We start from the raw sequence: 9,278 nt of genomic DNA on the forward strand, positions 1-9,278 counted from the left end.
ATGTTGATGTCTCACAGATTGTGATCATTAAACTGACAGGTGTAAAAGACATAGGACAGCAGAGTGATGAAGGAGCTCCAGCTGTTTGGAGTCCACTGAGCTGCAGTTCCCCCTGTGTCCAGTAGGGGTCAGTATGAAGCTGAACGCTGTTTGTGATCCTCCAGAAAAGCGAGAGAAGAAGCAGCTTGAATGGAGGAGGGTGTTCTTATGAAAGTCCGATGCTAGAAAGACCTTTCCAATCTTTCGTCACAAATCAAAATGGCGGATCGGGTCGGTGAAAACAAAGGATTTAGACCGATTTTGTCTTTATTTGTGAGTTTCTGTTTTTTTTTATTTAAAAATAAATGTTGCAGAATGACGTTTGACTACTGTGGCGGTTTGTGTAGAACACTCAGCAGTGTGATTTCTTTGTTTGGTCCATGTTAAACACGATGATGAGTTCATTGAACAAATGTTACAGAAAACAACAGCCTTCTTCAAAAACACATTCTGCACGAGCTTCTGACCAGAACCCTCCAACACAAAAGCAATGAGCAATCTGAAAACCAAGAAAATGTTCCTAGTCAGTGCTTCTGTGTCAGCAGCCAGAGGACAGCAGGCAATACAGGCTGTGACAGTGCAGACTGTCAGTACAGGTGGACTGTTTAAAATCTGAAAAAGCCCCAAAAAGTGAATGGTACTGTCCCATGTGAAGAAAACTAAAGACAGTGAAGTGTGCCTACATTCTTATTGTGCACCTTACACATTGTAAAAATTACTTCATTTTTCCTACTCAAACTGCTCTTTAAACATGCCATTTTGGACTGTTTGCACTATATCCAAGGTTAACATTGCACATTCTAATTGCACACTCTAATATTATTCTCCTTATATACTTTCTTCTTATTTATATTATTTGGGGTGTTTTGCTGTGTCACGGATGCAGGTGGAGGATCCACGCACAGGCAGCTAGGTGGAGTACAAACTCATTTATTTTCAAGAACAGGAACGCAGGAATACAGGACCGCAGGAATACAGGAATGCTGAGCTGAGCCGACATGCAGGCAAGGACACAGAAGCACGAAGACAGACCCACAAGGAGCCGACAAGACACACCAGGGGAGCAGGAAGTAAATAGGGGCAGATACAGGTGAGGCACATTCGGTGGTGAGGAGTCAGGAGAACATGAGGGCAGACAAACAAAAACAGGACCCAAGCGCCCCCACATGGCCGCAGGGGCACAGGGCATGACAGTACCCCTCTCCCAATGTGCGGCCCTGGCGCACAACGGGGCAAGTATCCCGGGCACCACCGCCCAGCAGCCCGTTCAGAGGAGGGGGACAGACGGGACGGACGGAACCCGGACACAGACTGCAGCAGACGGGAAGACAGGACACGGAACAGCACCTAGCAGACAGAAATGGGATTGGGAGGGGAACTGCATTCAGCAGAAACAGGAACGGGACAGAACTCCTCCTTCCATAAAGGCCATCCAGGAGCGGAGAAGCGGGGGAAAAGGTTGCCAGACAATCCGGGGGCGAGCTTCGTCGGCAGGGGCCAGAGGCAGATGATCCGGGGCAGGTGGAGCACTGCCACTGTCAGGCTGAAGTCTTATGTGGGAGTCACACTGCTTCAGAGACTCATTGCCCGCTGGGTCCAGTGATGGTCAGCTCCTTCTGTCATGGGTGCAGGTTGGAAGGACCTGCATGCAGGCAGCTAGGTGGAGGACAAACTCATTTATTTTCAGGAACAGGAACGCAGGAATACAGGAACGCAGTATTTATGAAGTAACAATCACTTGCATGTTTAAAAATTCTAAATACTTAGTGTTTAGAGTGACGATTACATCATTTATAGTTAAGCTCACTCGCAACAATTAGTAGCAAACACAATGTCATTTACTCCTGATTTACATCCCGGTCAGTAGGTGGCAGTAATGCCCGTTGTAAAGGTGGCCAACCGCTGTTAAACTGTACAAACATGAAGAGCTGACAGCAGCCTGCAGACTGAAGATTGCTTGTGACAAACGTCAATCTTCTGCAGAAAGGTAAGATACGTTATCCAGCATTTTTTGCTAGTTAATAGGTTTTAATTACTGCTACGACAGTTAGCGTTAGCAGCCTACTTTGAAAGCATAAAGTTAGCTTAACCGCTAATACTGCTAGCAGGTGTTAGCATCCATTAGCTAGCTGTATGTTGTCCTGAACAGAGAGATAAGGTACTTGGACTGATTGAGTGAGGTCTGTCTATCGGACAGCATATTTTTCCGCCACGGACAAGTTTTTCTGCCGTTCTGTGTTTTATTGAACTCTGGTAGTTGGCAGTGTAGCAGACTTCCACGTGTTTGATACAGGCGAAAGCGCCGCTCAGCGCCGCGCCGCAGTCCTGCTCCAAACTCCAAACCACGCTGAAAGCGGCACCGCAGTGGAGCACAGCCCTGTTGGGAGGGGCTGATCGACGGCGAACCACTCGCTCTTGCACGAATAGCGCTGTCACACGTTAATAAAACATATAGACTGAGAAAAGAAGAAAACAACACCTCATTCGCTTTTCTCGGGTCTCTTTGCTGGTCCCAAACACACCGTTTTGTGATTTATTTCACTTTCACTATCTTTTGTGAAAATAGACCTGAAGGGAATCTCCAGGTCCGTGATAAATAGGAATGTATTCCTTTTTTTCATTGTAGACTAATGTTGATTGAAACGGTTCTTTCTCTCTGGTAAATGTGTTGTATTTTACTGCTGTTAGACATCTCTGCTCAAGGAATAAAATTGAAATGTTCCATCTCATATTTCCATCACCTCCCATTCCAAGCTGCTGCTAATGTGAGGGCAGATAATAGGCACAATAGCAAGAAAAAAAAATCTGATTATTTTTGATCAAAATTATTGCCTGAGGTACAGTATTTTTAAAGACATCTTCCTGCAATACTTGTGTGAAGCATGCTCATATAAAGAGGTGTGTCAGTGACCTACGAACAACAGTATCAGTGGAACTTTTCTTTAACTACAACATTCTTTATCTTTTTTTCAGATCAAGTGAAGATCTACTGAAGACCTGCTTGGTCAATGTGGGCCAAAAGATTTGAGGATTTCTAAACGCTTTGGAGGTACTTTTAATTTTGCCTATGGTTACCGTAAACAATCATTTGTTTTTTTAAAAAAAGAAGAGAAAAAAAAAGGACAAGAAGCTGGAGCTCTAGCTCTACATTGACTTTGCATGGAGAGAGGTCGCAGAGGACGCTCAAGTCTCGTTCAGTGTGTAGGCACCTTCATGAGAAGGAAAGTTTTTTCTTGGGAATTTTTAAAAATGCGTGTTTTTTTTGGGATTATTGCCATTATTTTGGAATACAGAATTGCACTTGTTAGCCTGTATGTTCTTGTGATCCATAAACTCCTATTATAGTTTTAAAGCAGTTTACTGTGTTATTTGTACAGTTTTAAAGCTGTGTTTATAGATGTCATTAATGGCAATCTTTAAGAAGCTGTGAATGAAAGAAAAATAAAAACAATTTCTCTTTGAACTTTTTACTTTGATTTCTTTTATGATTAATGTAATTTCGATTATTTTAGTAAATTGGAACCAGCTTTTCATTTGAAGCACTCAGATTGCTGAAGTCGAGTTTTCATGGTTTGAGCAAGTAAGTCAGATTGTTTTTCAAGTAAATGTTTAACTCAGAATAAGTCAGTCCAACTTAGATTAGTATGTTATAAGAACTGAACAGAGCAAATTCAACATGCAATCCTTAAGTAGATTCAAAAAGTAATTCTGAGTAGTCTTTACTGAGTGAGGAGTATTCTAAAGTAAGTTATCAAGTACTCTCTCCTTGATTCTTTTAGATGTGTAAACTCTTTTGTAAATGTACTCTACAAAGGAAGTGCTTGTTAGTACAAGCAAAATGAACTAGTTTTCTTAACTTGTTTTTTTAAGTGCAACCGGTTTGCATGCTTTTTTTAAGTAATGATAATTAATTGGATTTTACAGTGCAGCAGAGTTAATTCATCAGCATAATGTTACATCAACATGCTTTTACTCCTGGTACACAATGTTCTCACCAAGGTTGACAAAAACTGCACAGGAAATCAGTGTTTTGTCAATTTTTCTTAGCTCAAGTCCATCTGCCTCATCAGTCAAAGTTTTAATTACTGGTATGGATAAATTTCCTTGTAAAATTTTAAACGTTCAATGTGAATTCTGACAGACTTCGTTTTGGGATACGATGTTTTCTCTTTTTGACAGCAGCAAATCTCCGGAGTTTGGACTCTGATGACTTGGGATCAGTTTGCGAGAAGATTGTTTACACCAAGGAAGGTGCGTTGCATTGTGGGTAACCCCAGAAATGCCCGGATGTTCGGAAAGGTCTCATGTAACGGATCTGTGCTGCTGGGGACCAACGGAGAGGTTACTACCAAATGCTAACAGCTGGGTCCAGTTTAAGCACAACAGCCTGACCCGAAGCGTCCCTTAGCCTGGTTCATGCCTCACATGTCCGCATTCCACGTTACACTGCGGTGTAAAGATTGTCATTGACTCCTGTCCGTTGGGGTCTAGGTGAATCGATACGCGTATGCTCCGGTATAGCATTCGCCAGAGCGCCACAGCAAATACACCACGCTGGACGCTAACTTTGAAGAGTGACTGTGTGAGGCCATCCGGCTGTAGCTCCGCCTAAAAAGATACCCAGAGAGTGAAAAACTGGTGGATGGAGAATATTATAATATAGAAGTTAGGGATGGGACGAGATCGAATGCCGCAAGATTGAGTACGTTTATATGCAAGCAATAACTATTAACTGGAATATTGACTGAATAATACATTACACGGCGCACAGCCATATAAACACGTGGAAACCCCCGAATATGCTCATATTCATTTTAAAAACCCGGTCGAAAGGGTCATGAAATTCTGTTCTGCACATGTTCTATGCACAAGGAATCTTGGTCTTTTGAGTACACAAACTACTTGTGATAAAGTTTAATTGCTACGACGTAAATAAAATGTGCGGAAACGATCGTTCAGTTCTTCTTTTTATTGAAAAAACGGTGCATCGCATCAATGAACATGTTACCACGTCTTGCCGGCTCACACTCTTTTCTCACATCATGCAGAGAGAGCCTGCAGCGGCTGCGGCGCCCTTCTTCCTCTGTGGTGTCTGTGTAAATAAGGTTGAACATGCAAACAGCACACCTAGTGGCATGAAGTGCAAATGCAGTCTGTGCGCCGCGGTTTGAACGGGAATAGGGGAACTAGGCAGCCGCCGAGGGCGCAGTGTACAGGGGAGGGTGCCGTGGCCGTACAAGGGGCGCCTCGACGCTCTGTGTTCCGTGTGAGCACTGCTCTGCGCCGCTCCAACGCTGCATGTGAGTACCGCACCGCTCCGCACAGCTTAGCACTCACCCCCCCTCCCCTCCCTCGTCTTGTGTCGTCTCGTCTCGATCTCGTGAACTCAATCTCGCGAGACATCTCGTCTCGTGGAATTTGTGTCTCGTCCCACCCCTAATAGAAGTATAACGACTAGGAGCTGGCGGTAATTCAACGAATGGGATGCAAGCTGCCGTAAAACACCGCAGAAGTAGAAGATGAGGAGTGTGATGGAAATTTTTGGTATAGCTGAGCTTTGATGCAACTTCAAGTCCTCGGCAGACGCCCCCTGGCCTGTCGACGGACCGACCCACAGGGGGGTTTCTTTCCTGTTTGTCCTGTTATATGTTAAAGGAATACTCCACCCAAAAAACGATTTGGCCTCATTTTCTACTCACCCTCATGCTGAGAAACACTCTGGAGCACTTTTTGACGTTTCAAATGCAGTTGGAGATGTTTGGGGATTTTCGTTGTCAACAAACAGGGACCGACAGAGCCCGACAGAAAAAATGGTCCACAAAGTCCACAAAACGTTCCCATTTTCCTTCATACTGCTCGTCCGCTGTAATCCAAGTGTCCTGAGCGGGTAACGTCCATAATTAATTCTTAACGAGGTCATTTAGTACATTTTAAGAGCCCAAACAGGGCGCTCTCATACAGCTCAGGTGCATGTCTGCACGCGCTCCCTGAAGTACGGAAGCTGCGGCAGACCAAGCAACACGCTTGTGCCCTTTCAGCAGGACACCGAATTCAAAGCTTTAAAACAGTAGCCAATCACTTTTGTGATTGTCCACATCTCGGTCACTCACAGCAGAATATAAACAGCGGAACTTCTTCTTCTACGCTTGCAATTTAGAAAAGTAGTCGCTGAAAGCGCGCAGGCATGTTGCTTGGTCTGCTGCAGCTTCCGTAGTTCAGGCTGCGCGCGCAGACATACACCTGAGCTGTACGAGAGCGCACTGTTTACGCTCTTAAAATGTACTAAATGACCTCGTTAAGAATTAATTATGGACGTTACCCGCTCAGGACACTTGGATTACAGCGGACGAGCAGTATGAAGGAAAATGGGAACGTTTTGTGGACTTTATGGACCGTTTTTTCTGTCGGGCTCTGTCGGTCCCTGTTTGTTGACAACGAAAATCCCCAAACATCTCCAACTGCATTTGAAACGTCAAAAAAGTGCTCCAGAGTGTTTCTCAGCATGAGGGTGAGTAGAAAATGAGGCCAAATCATTTTTTGGGTGGAGTATTCCTTTAAACAGACATGTCTCCCCTGACACGACGTAATCTCCAAAAGGTGTCTGGTGTTTCTATACTATTCTTCTAAGATGCATCGGCAGCCACAGGGGTTGAAGTGGGTTGGGTTGTTGAAGTTTCTGTTCCTTTGTCACTTCATCTGTTAAATATGTGTCCCTTCCTGATTGAGGACAGCCTCTAAAGCCCCTTTCACACTGGCCAAAAAACCCCTTTAAACCTGCTAATTAATTGCCTCCCCATGGCAGTGTGAAAGCGTTCACTCGGCTTTAGACCCGGATTTTTCAACCATGCAATCGACGCAGGTTTTTAGCGGGTCGCTGCTATCGGCTTTTTAGTGGGAGGGGCGAAAGGGAGTGTGAAATGAAGACACAAGTCGACGCTGTAACTTACGTGATGACGTCGACGCAGCGCGGCTATGTTAGCGCGCTAGTTGTTGTTTCTGGACACAGCGTGAGATTTCCTTCTTCAAGATGACCCAGTATTGGCAAGATAGCGAGACCAGAGAGCTGCTCTGGATCTGTGGGGAAGAGGAGATTTGTCTACAGGTAACGGGGACTCAGCTCTAGTCCGTTGTTTACTTTCGCTTTGCTCCATCGCGCTGATGATGTCATCAATTCGGGACACTATCGGTGCGGGAAAACGCAGCGACTCGGCTCGCCAGCAGGCGGGTCTTCAGGCAGTGTGAAAGGACTCAAAAGGCGATTATTAGCGCGTCGAAAACACGTGTCGACCCGATGGTTGCAGTGTGAAAGGGGTATACGACAGGGTTTCTTAACCCTGGTCCTCGAGGCCCAGTGTCCTGCGTGTTTCACCTCTCTCCCAGTTGGAACACACCTGATTGCAATGAGAGCTAATTATTGGGCTGCTTGCCCAGTAATTAGCTCTCATTGCAATCAGCTAAATAAATGTTTGACTAAAACCTTTGGATGAACTCCAGAGCATTATTTGTTCAGGCCTATTCAGAGCGGGTAACGTTAGCTGGCAAATAATTTACTCACCACCCAGTGTTATTATCATATAAGTACTATAAGTACTATAAGTACTATAAGTACTATAAGTACTGCTAATCTTACAAATGACTTCAGACTTAGTAAATGGAGGTTGTTGCTGACTCTAGCTAATAAAACAGTGAGGCACTCACCTGTTCATTGTGAGGAAGGAAATGGATGACAAGTTGGGTGGCTTAATCTCCTTCAAGCATGCTGCTGACATCCTCTTGTTCCCAAAATACAATGTAACAATTACAAGAACTTGTTGTTTTCTTTTTTGAAGTAATAATACAGCAAAATAATGTTTTGAACTGTTTTTATGCAGGGTTTTCCTGTACATAGATATAACAGGATCTTACTGTTGAAATTTTCTTGTAAATTTACAGCAATTTGTTAGAGTGTGCGGTAAAAGTAACTGGGCTGGGAATTCCCCCATAAGTAGGGGATGACAAGCCAAGTAATCAAGATGAAACTCACCAGTCGTCCTAATGTACAAGATGTGCCCTCCTTTATCACACAATAAGGTCAGTCGTCTATTAAAGGTGCTGTAGGCAGGATTTTGCTAGTCAATGCTAATTTTTCTGTGTTTTCTTTGGATTAAATGTTAGAGTATCCATTGATAATCCTTTAGCAGTGTAGCATAATTGCACTACCGAGGGGTGCAGCGTTTCCATCTGTCTCTGTTCTGAGCTGAAAAGGAATCTCCACAGCTCCAGGTATCTTTGACCAATCAGAAGAGCCCCTGAGGCTCTAACCGTGATTGGTCGAGGGGCGTTCGTCGCACGTTCTTGTGGGAGGGGCTTCACTTGCGTAAGGGCGTGATGTCAGAGAAAACAGGACAGGATTGGCTGTGCTGGGTTTCAAATCGCCATCTTAGATGGGTCAAATCGCCATCTTACTTAGGTAACCCTAAACAAGATGGCGGAGATGTGGAATCCTGCCTACAGCACCTTTAAATATCACAGAATCGTAGGTAGATGGTAATGCTGCAACGGCGTTGTTTCCCCCTTGTTCAAAATGGCGGTTTTTGTCACACCTTCTCCCTTTGTATCTCACTTAATTCATTTTATTGTCATGAATATACTAACTTTAAGAATTATTGGCATTTTGGTGGTATGAAAATGCAGTAGACAAAAGAAGACAAAATAAAAAGCTGTTACAGAAGGCCTATTTTAAGGTCATTTCTATGTCATGAACACATTAATAATATATAAATAAATAGCTGTTGTAGCAGTTTTTGTAATTAATATCCTGTTTCTTACATAACTTTCATAATTAATGTTATTTTGGTCTATATATGGTCTATTTCCTTTTAATGTTGCTATTCAGAGAGTACCAAGCACATTTTCATTGTTCTTAGCAACAGTGACAATAAAGACCTATTCTATTCTATTCTATTCTATTCTATTCTATTCTATTCTATTCTATTCTTCTATTCTATTTGGTAGTCTAATGTTGAAGTAGACAAAAGTAGATGAAATGGGAATGTTTGCCAAAAAGGAAGTAGACGAAATGGGAGTTTTGGTGTAGACGAAATGGCCATAAACCGGCTGTGGTGGCTTCTCTGTTCTTGTTGCAACTGGAATAGAAGGAATAAAGGAACTCATCGTTGGTGCATTTGTTTAATAGAATTTCCAAACAGTTGGAACCAGCGGGTGCACGAAATTTGCTGGAACGATTTGAGGAGCCAACC

The sequence above is a fragment of the Salarias fasciatus genome, chromosome 13, assembly GCF_902148845.1.
Source record: "Salarias fasciatus chromosome 13, fSalaFa1.1, whole genome shotgun sequence".
Taxonomy (NCBI): domain Eukaryota; kingdom Metazoa; phylum Chordata; class Actinopteri; order Blenniiformes; family Blenniidae; genus Salarias; species Salarias fasciatus.